General features: G+C 31.9%; 1 protein-coding gene across 1 annotated transcript in view; it reads right to left on the bottom strand.

The window, feature by feature from the left end:
* LOC119633949 (phospholipid-transporting ATPase ABCA1) overlaps positions 1 to 9,044 on the bottom strand; it is a 22,823-nt gene extending 13,779 nt beyond the window's left edge. The window contains exon 1 of the mRNA XM_038027800.1: positions 8,952 to 9,044. The gene's annotated coding sequence lies outside the window, so the exon portion shown is untranslated. The remainder of the gene's footprint in view (positions 1 to 8,951) is intronic.
* Between the last annotated feature and the right edge of the window lie 1,995 nt (positions 9,045 to 11,039).

Genomic DNA, 11,039 nt, shown 5'->3' with positions numbered 1-11,039 from the left:
TTATTTGATGAACTGAACACTTACGCCGCAATTAAATTATTTTATTGCATTAGTATAAATTGTGTCTATGCTAGTGTGTATATTGTGATTAATTACGATTTTTATTGTAAGTGTAATAAACAATCCTTTGACAAACATTTTAACAAACGTTTAACGTTGATATTAAATGCATTTATATCTATAGAATGTACAGTGATCATTGCCTAGCGGAATAATATCAATACGCGTTATAAATGGATTGATTCGATTGATTATTATCTAATCTGACGAAAATTGCATTCTATTAGTTTTTATATCCATTATTGAGTAATAGCGACATAATAATTTTGTCATTTTGCTTATAATAAACAATTGCATTACAGACTCTATGTAATGTATATGTATATATACATACATGTTCACATCTTTACCGATTCGTTTGCATTTTCGAAATCACTTATGCGCCTCAATCGATTGTTGGAACACTTACCAACAGAACGTTTGCACCCAACCTTATCTCCAGAAAGCAAGAATTTTGCATTTAAAAGTATTCGTAAGGTAAACATTAATTTGAAATGCATGCTTGCAATGAGTTAATGATTTCGCAAAGGAAACTTTCAGAAAAACATTTATGAGAGGTATTTAAAATGTCTCCTACGCACTGACTTGAAAGGCTCGATACAAGAAAACAAGTCACTTTTATTGCATATATCAAATAATATTCCATAGCCTAATCCAAAATGCATATAGTTTATCTTGCTTAATGATTTGCGAGTCATTCTGCAGAAGCAATAAAAAAACTTCTTCAAGTTCATTATTTTGCTAAAAAAAAAAAAAAAGAAGAAAAGCACCAAAGCCCATGAGAAATACTTTTTAAGTGTTAACGAGAAATGAATCCGATAAAAGATTAATATCTTAACTTATGGAGTTTAAAAATGATTAAGATCCCTAGACACACGCACACACATACACTATCCGCATAAAAAGCAATTTCACGATACAAAATATTAAATAAAAAAATTTTAAATTGATACTCGAATGATGAAAAAGGAAAAAGTTTTTTCCAAAATTTTGCATAGCGCAAGTTATCTAAAAAATATTGAGCCTTGAGGAGACAAAAGTTCACATATAAATGTCATAGTCATCCAGCATCAATTATTTGTGTGCATATAACTAAAACTATTTCTATTATGAGATTTCAAATTTTTTAAACACCTGAAGCACGTCCGTCCAACTACTAAATATGCTTAATTTTTGAATAATTTTTCAAGTGAGAGCAGTTCTTTGCCTAGAACTATTTTTCGAATATGAACATAGATCTTTACAATGCAATGAAAATTCAACGACATCTTAAAGGTGTAGAGATGAAGCCCTCATTGCTTCTTTAGTTAGCATAGTTTACCAAATCGTTACGAAAAAACACGATCAATATTCACAACAAATAGCTTTACACAGAATGGCATGCTTAACATTGACACTCTACGACACTCTGCAGTAACTTAGAGAATTTACGATTTCATGATAGATTCGGTAAAAACGATTTGAAATTTTTATTTATTTTTTTTTCTTCAACATTTTTAAAGATTTTTCACTTTGACTTTTTGCTTCGAGATTTTACATACGAATTCCCATTCTTAAATTCGAGTTAGCGAACGCGTCTATTTCCCTCAAGTCTAAATGCAATTAAATCGATTCGCTATTGAAATCATATTTGTACCGAATCTTTGTCGACAAATTGATTTTAACTGAAAAATGCTTTTAAATCCCGATATCCATTCTACTTATTATTTGTAAGAATATACCGTACAGTGTTTGTAGCACTGAATTTTTCACTTGAAGCAATAAAATAATAAAAAAAATTCTTTTTTCTCATTGAAGATCCTTACGTTTTATGTTGAAATTAATCGATGCGCACCGCAAGCGTACCGTTTCGAAAACAGTAATATTTGTTACTAAAGTGGTTGCATTTTCTTGATACCGTTACAATTCGATTTTTTTATGCATTCCCCCGAAAAGAAAATAAAATGAATATCTAATCGATTGTTTTCAAATATTATAAAAAATTATCGATGAGAATAAAATACACGCGATAAGAGTAATTTCACTATAATTCTGTTATTGCCGCTTAACAACGAACAAGCAATTACATGCCGGTAAAAAGTCTATATAAGAAAATTATATTCAGCTTGTGGCGAACTTTTTAATGCCCTTCACTAGATTTGCCAAATAAATCGATTTTGCAAATAAAAATCGCAAATCGAACATATATATATATATATATATATATTAGAATTATGGACGTAGTTATATATATATAAGTTTCTATATATATTATCTTAGAAAAAATTATTTTCGACATTTATTAATTCAGTCAGAGCAGAGCGTCTTAAAAATGAGCCAAAAAAAAAAAAAAAACAAGATGATAGTGTGAAGCTGTTTTACTGTTGAGCAAAATTAGCTCGCCGCACTCCGGTCGAACGAATAAATGTTAAAAAAATTCAATGAAATTCTTCAGAAAATTGAAGCACCTTTTAACCCCCATGAAATTGCTTTTGAACTAAGCATACGTACATTAAAGTGTAGTTTTGAACCATTTTCCTGCAGCTGGATAAAAAATTAAACTCGATATTTAGATAACACATAAATATCCATTTTCGAGAAGCTGATGAAAAGACACGAAATTGAGTCATTTCTGATTCACATTAGCAGGAAAATTGTACAAATTTGATCTAATGACTAACTGGAGTTTAAAACATAGGAAAACGTATTTTAAACTTTAATGAGAATAAAAAGCACGACATTTTTTTTTCTTTCTTTCTTCGCCAAATAGTAAATAATTTAAAGAATTTTCAACTTAATAACATCGCTTAAGGTTTTGTTAACTCTTGGCAAATCCTAAAAAATCGATTGGATAAATGCATGTCGTACGTGAGGCCTCTCCGTGGCCTCTTCTTAACCTAAATCACTTATAGTCAATTTTTTCGTATTAACCCGCCATGAAAATCAGGCTTTACTGCCACTACTAAAGATACGCATTTTACGAACTCTAGTTTATGCGTGACGTAGGGAGGCATTAAGAAAGATTGCTCTATTGATATCAATTTATACCAAACGATTTAGAATTACATTCTTCGGCTGTCTGTCTCAAGTCTGTTGTATACGTTTCACAATTTTTGGAAATATTTTGATTAAATTGAATACACAAACATATTTTGAACGAATGCTCTTGAAGACACAGCCAGCTTACGTAAAACGATCTATTTTAAAAAAGTCGTTTTATGAAAACCAGTTCAAGTTTTCAAAAGTTCTCAACCAAAAACCGCTTTTGGTAAACTGAAGTGACGTGAAAAACTTGGATCGTATGGACTAGCTTTTTAAATACCTAACGCCGTAGAACGAAAAGTAGATCTTTACATGGCAAAAATATTTAATTTATAATATACCGTAGTAAAGTTGATCCATAATAGTAGTAAGACAACTTCTTGAACTCTATCACATACGAAGGTACTCTTAAAGAATGGGCCTCTACAAGATAGAATTTTTACTATTTTGTTAAAAAAAATAAATGGGGGACCAATGTCATACGATATTGAATGGTTGGCCATGCTTGACTATAATCTTTGTCTTCACATTTCCTTACATTTTCGATTCCCTTGTGCCATTACAAAAGATAGAAAAATACTTCAAGCGTTCTAACGTTGGCCTCTAAAAATGAAGATAGTAAAAATTTCCCAGCGTCCTGACTTTTCTGCTCTCACCGATCACCTTATGTATACAAACTGAAATTGTCATTCGTTGTAATCCTTTTCAATATGCGTTTGTGTTAATTATTTACGAATAACATCCTACGTATATAGCGCTTTATTTATTATCAAAATATATGACTAATATGGCCACAGAGCGATATGTGACTAATTTCACTTTTATTACGAAAACTGGCAGATATAGTTAGATAAAAATATATAAGAATGTTATCAGTCATTTTGCAACACGTAATAATCATATTAAACGATTTACAAGGAAGTAAAGCAAAATAAGTCAAACCGAAGCGAATATGACATCAGACCTACTAGAGTAAGTATAAGATTTCCTACACCCACAGCGACATGCTTCGAAGGCCAGTCTATTTTTCGAACTCTTCGCCCCAAAAAAGGATTCTTATGAATAGTAAATTTTCCTAAAACAAGAGAATGTAATTTTGAATACTTTTTGACAAAGATAAGGGAAGAATTACTTTAGACAAAGACATTTCAATTATTTATTAATCGACCTTGGCCGTCTACAATCTTATAATTTGTTTTTAATTTTTTGCACCCTTAGCTTAACTGACGTCTGTGTCAAAACGACCGAATGAATTATGTAATTGTAAGATACCTTTAAATCTTCTACGGCCTACAGTTAATTATATAGACTTCGAAAGCATGTACAGCATGTGCATAACGATGTAACATGCCTTCCCACCAATAAGTCTTTTGGAGTTATTGTAAGCAAAGTTCTATTCCGGAATAACTTAATGCGTGCAAATTGACAATCAGGATCGTATGCTTTAATACCGATCCATATGCTTATTTGGATAGAACCTAAGTACAAACCACGTAAACGTTAATCAATCACAAAAAATTATGATCCGGAAAACAAGAGCGCGATGCAAACATTTCCCAACCATTTAGCCAACATATTAGGCGTAGTTTTTATAAAATATAATAAAAAAAAAACAAAGAAGGCTTACAAACTACGCTTATATATATAGCGAATAATCTCCGTGTCCCTAGTTTCTAACAAAAGACAAATGAGAATAATTGCTTAAGAACAAGTAAGAAAATGATAGCCGGTGGTGACCGAATCTTTCATACCCATTACCGTGGAAAGGAAATGAATTTTCATACTCTACAATATTGGGTGGGCGCGGTTGATTTCTATTTCTATTTTCAGAATGAAAAGGGGAAACTTATATTCCGCATATGTTGTACTTTATAAGTAACAAGCAAAAAGTACGCAAGGTACACAAGGTGTTCACAGTTTCTGTTGCACAACCATGTGGGCGTTGTAGGCGAACTATTTGAACTCTCTTTGAAATTTGTAGGCGATATCATCATATTTGCGAACTGAAATATCTTTCCAACAGATATTACACAGTTGGACAGACGAACAGACGGATACGCCAAGGTACATTCCGACTTGGAAACTGGCCAAGGATTTGTAGACTTTATGGGGTTTTTGCGCGCTATGAAACTATTAAAAAGAAATTAAGTTTTGATGCACTCTAATGCGTGATCAATTTTTCCCATTTTCATACAGGCACTATAGCGTCGCCCATAAAATATATATATATATTTTATCTGCCGTAGCTTATGAGTAATGAGCAAAAAGCCAATATTTTATGCCCTTTGAAAAGGGGAGTAGGAAAAGTGATTTTCTCAGGTCACGAGGCATTGCTAGACTTGTTCTTCGACCGATTTGAATCATTCGCGTGTGAGCTAGAACTTTTAATGTTCCTGCCAGGAGAGTGTTTGGAACAGATATTACGTAGACGCACAGGTGGAGTTGCTTTTAATCGATTCAAAATCTAATTCTGATCAAGAATATTTTAAATGCTAGGGAATGCTAGGGAAAATGATAGGGAATTAGGAAACACCGGTGTACATAACGATTATATTCGATGACTTTGAACTTTCTCTACATAAAATCGCAATTTTTCCATTTCCATTTTTTAATATTATTGATTTATTCAGCGTACGCCGGCGCTAATCATAGAGCGCTCAAAATTTCATTTTCGACCTTCATTACTTCTCTTGTTTAAGTTGAAGAAACTTACTGCCGAAGCTCATCAAACACCTTTAAAAGCTTATGGTGATACTCCCTTGTCGTATCTCAATTGTCGGTTTTGCTATCAATGACAAGATATGACCTGTAGGACTAAAAAAGTTCAAGGACCATGAATTGCAAGGCTTAGAAGATTTGATGACTGAAATCAGCTTAAATTCTTGAAGAATTTTCGAGCAGCTTAACAGCTGAATGAATCAACTGTTTCTAGACTTTTACATGCGATAAAGGAGAGGTCCAAAACGAGGTAAAACGGTTACCTTGCAAACTGCAAATTGACTGAAAATGCCATTTCGAATCGTTTCAACATGGCGATTCCATTGCTTTCCAGTTTCCAAAAAATGAAAAGTTTATGATGGCATATGGTGACTAACGATGAAAAGTGAACGATAATCGCAAGCACAAAAATTCATGGATTTGTCCTTGAAAGCCATCTACACCATCGACACCGAAGCCGGCATGAAGGAATATTCATGGCCATAACGTTTTGCTGTGTATACGGTGGCGTCAGCAAGGTGGAGTGTGTTATGCGCTCCTAAAAACGATTAGAATTGTTTGTGCAGACGTCTATTGACGTCAGTTGAACAAATTGAACGATTGATTGTTGCAAAAAGGACCAGCGACTACGGCCAAATTGGCTTCAATACGCATTGACTGACAATGCCATTTTCGCTATTTGTTGCAATTGTTGTCACGAATATACTGTTGCAGCTCGGACGAGATTTTCTGCCACACCCAACGTACTCACCAGACATGGATGCACAATTACTTCGCAAAGTTGAAAACGTGTGAAAATCGGTTGTGAGATATTGCGTCGTCGCTGTCAAACCAATATCGTTCTTTCGACACGGTACCAACAGGTTGCCAGAAAGCTGAGAAAGAGTTGTAGAAAATGATGGAAAATATTTTGCTCAATATACACTGTGACCATTTTTCATAATAAATGTCTTTTTCAAGTGGAAAAAACAAACACTCAATATTTCTGCAAGCAGTTAATATATATATAGTTTGTCGGATATGTGAAGCATGCTTCTGGCAATTGCAAACCTTTTAGCAAAATGAATATACCCAGCCAGTCCTTCGAAAGCTTCACATTCTCTTTCCGCTTACTCTTTTTTTTTCAATAATTTACTCATGAAAAAAGGTAGCCTCTCTTATTTGGGAGAATAATGACAACCAAGTGAAAGTAATGCTTATGCTTTTATTTATTTTCCTGCTAAGGATGACTTTGCGTAAATAAATATATCATCGTTTGATTAAGGAAATAAAAAAAAATAAATAAATAAATAAATAAATAAATAAACACTATATATACATGTGTAAAGTATGATTCAATCCTGACGATGAGTAATCGTAAGTAAGTATAAGCATATAAAAGGAATCAGGCTGGAATTTTAAATTAATTTCGCAAATTTCTCCGCGAAACAATTGCAAAGACTACTTAAAAAATCTCAATATATATTTTCAAGAATAATAAAGTAGCGAATCTCTTAATCGACTTTTAGGTAAGTATAAATGAATTTTTTTTTCATAAACTTTTTTTTATGAAATTGTTTTTATAAAATGAATTTAAAAAAAATTTTTTTTTTTTTTTTTTTAATATTAAATCGATATCAATGCATAGTCAAACATAATTTCTATATATGAAATAATCGACAAAAAACGCTATAACGCATTTATTTCGTATTTGTTTATATTTTTAAAATCCGACCGATTAATATCACTCTATTTCCTTTATTTTCTTCTTCTTCTTTATTATTAATAACTCTTGAGTACAATTATAAATATTGTAAAGAAATTAGCAAAAATAATTCATTGATTGAATATCGGAATTATTAATTTGATAAAACTACGTGTTAACGTAATGTCTAATATGACCAATAAATTATAAATACAATTACATATATACTAGGTATGGGGAAAAAGATATCGGTAGATGGCTGTGTAATGATCGACAAGTCGTAAATTATTGATTAAACAATAAACTGGTCAACAGAAGAGGTGTTGTTTTCCATCGCAACAACGCCAGGTCACATGCATATAGTAACTCGCCAGGAACTCGTGGTCATTGGTTGGGAAGTTTTCATATATTTTCATCATGTAGTCCGGACCTGGCACCAAACGGTTACCATATTTTTGATAAGAAATTGGCATCGAGAGAAAATTTTAAAAGACGCATACTAGACTTTTTCACCAATAAAGACTAAGACGAGAGACATTATGGAGTTATCTTTAAAATTGCAACAAACTGTAGAACAAAAAGGTTCATATTGGTCCAACATTGATAATGCGAAACATGTTAAATATAGTTTGTAAGTTCACGCAAGAACAATGGATTTATTTTTGCCCAACCTAATATAATAATTCCGTCATTCAAACAAATTTGTATATATATATATATGTCTGAATGACGGAATAAAGACACATGTATAAATGTATTTATATAAATTCACGGTAACAACAATGTAGAGAGATGTATACAAACATTCATACATACGTGTGTTTGTGTGTGTGTGTGTGTGTATGTGTAATTGTGTATGTGTGCTAAATGTTTATATATGCGCAATGGGGAAAAGTGGGAAAGATTATATTTGACTTCAGATGAACAATTTTCTGTCATCTACGTCATTTTGTTAAAAACTTAATAAATATTCTTTACTATAACGAGATTTCCAAAGATGAATGAATGTTCAGAGAAAAAATGTTATCTACCTATGGAAATAATATTAATGAATATCTTAATAATATTGATATTTATTAAGTGAACTGCCGCATATCAGTCGCATTAACGTTTTGATCGCACTTTTATTCCTCCAAACTAACTAAAATTTATTTCTTTACTAACTTACGCTTACATACATCGCAGGATATATTTGTGCATTTTTCAAATTAAAGTTTGAAAGTTACCTGCGCGAATAATTTAATATTAATATCGTTTCCATCATCAACTTTAAAAAACAAAAAAGTGTATTCGTGACTTCAAAGGATAAAAGGAAAAATATACTAAATCGATTTATGTTCTTATTGCGTGTATTTTATACTTTTTAATTAATTCAAACATACATAATATAATGCATAAATTTACAATGTCAATAACACAATATATATGTATATAAACTTTAATAGTCAATATGACTGACTATTCTCACCAGGTACTTGTAGTCTTTTTTCCGTTTTTTTTTTTAAAAAACACTTTCACTTTTCATCAAGTTTGAGTAAATTTCATCTGTAATTATATTTACTTTTTTAAAAATAGATAATATATAAAAACAATGCTATTTATTTTATTAGAAATTTTTTTTTAATATTTCCGAACAAATCACTTAGACCGTCAACTAGACATTGAAGACAATCTGATAGCGTTAGAGAGCTTTTCACTAAAATAGAAAACACGCAGAGAGCGCAATAAGACCAATGTAATGAATGATGTAACTAAAATTAAGAGAATAAATATTAAAATGTTTAGAATGGAGAGAGCAAAACAAGAGTCAAAAAACGAGAACATTTGTTACCAACACAAAACTACTACTATAATAATAAGCAAGAAACTTATCTTCGGTCGGCACCGAATCTTTCATACCCATCACCGTGTTCCCAAACGAAAGGAAAAGATCTAAATTTTCACGCCCTATAATAATTAATGGGCGCGGTTGATTTTTTTTTTTTTTTTTTACTTGCAGAATAAAAGTAGAAACTTATATGGTTTGGGTGTTGCACTTTATGAGTAACCGAAAGTAAAAAGAGCTCACAGTTTTTTTTATGTAGGCAAGTGGGTGAGATCTTTCGAAAGTTTGTTGGCGATATCTTCATTTTAGCAAACGGGAGAATATTTACCTCAGATACTACACAGTGGCGAAGGAGGATGGTGGCGCTTCTGTACATTAGTACACTATAAAGTTAAATGGTCCTGGCTGATTTTTTCCATCTCTACATAAGTACTATAACATTGCCCGTAAAGAATACGTTCAAAATTTTTATCAATTTACCTGTTATAGTTTACGGGGACTAAGCAAAAAATCAATTTTTTATTCCTTTAATTCGTAGAAACAGAGCTGTTCTCAGTGTGTTTGATGCTGTGAGCGTATCTCCTTCGACCGATTTTTCCCCTTTATTGATAGGAACTATACTAAGCGATGTCCATGAGCGCCTAGTGAGTACCATTTTGGCACTTCTTTTTTTAAATATTCAGAAATTCTCCATTAAGTGCCTATATATGTATATATATATATATACGTGCTCGTAAGATTTACGACTCGATTTAGCTCCGTTCGCTAACGTGTCTCCAAATTTGTATATTACGTAGAACGGATGTAAAGAATTAGTAAACTTGAACTTGCGTTAATTTTGACTAAAATAACGAATGATTCATCAATTCTTGCTAAGAAGGATGACCCTATTAAAATTACTTTCATTTAATATCATTTACTTCAAAAGTAGTTCAAATGAAAAACTAAGTACTGAACGGACGCAAAATGGGAAAAAGTTGTCAAACCAATTATACAAAAAATGTTAAAAACAAGATTTTGGCGACTTAGAGACATAATCGATTTATTGACTGATCGACAATGAACATTTGAAATGGCGGCAGGATATATTCTTCTTAGATTCTATATATTAAAATCTGTTGTCGATGGGAAGCTGTGAACATTGATTTACTGTCGATAAATTACGATAATTCTTGGACTACGTTAACAAGCATCAAACGGTAAATAAATGGCTATGGGAAAAAACATTCATAGCTATGTCAAGTCAGTATCTTAAGCTTACTTAAACTGCACGTGCACTTTATTTATGATATCTGATGCTACTTTTTGATTCTTATGAAATGATGCAGAAATTTACAATCGGTGTGATGCACATGTGCTACAAGCATTTACCCTTTCGCAAACGCTTTTAAGGCGCCAGTTACATTAGCGAATGGACAAATAAAACGAAATGTCTTTGTGAAACGCACATATTTGACATAATTAATAGATATAAAGGCTGCCGCCTAATCCCATTAATATATTAGTTGAAAAGAATGTTTAATTTCTATTCCAATTGATCTCACATATAATAATCGCGAAAAAATCTTCAAGTTGTAGCGGACATTTCCTCCACAACTAGGACACGCCTAACAACGAACGGTTTAAGAGTTATTTTTCTACTCTGTCTTTATAACAAACAGTACAGCATATATATAATGGTTTGTTTGTCCTTTGTTTGCATTTCAATGACATATAAGACATAAAATGTTT

Source organism: Glossina fuscipes, unplaced genomic scaffold, assembly GCF_014805625.2.
Source record: "Glossina fuscipes isolate IAEA_lab_2018 unplaced genomic scaffold, Yale_Gfus_2 0, whole genome shotgun sequence".
NCBI lineage: Eukaryota > Metazoa > Arthropoda > Insecta > Diptera > Glossinidae > Glossina > Glossina fuscipes.
The sequence above is the reverse complement of the archived record's forward strand: the minus strand, read 5'-3'. Positions and strand labels throughout refer to the sequence as shown.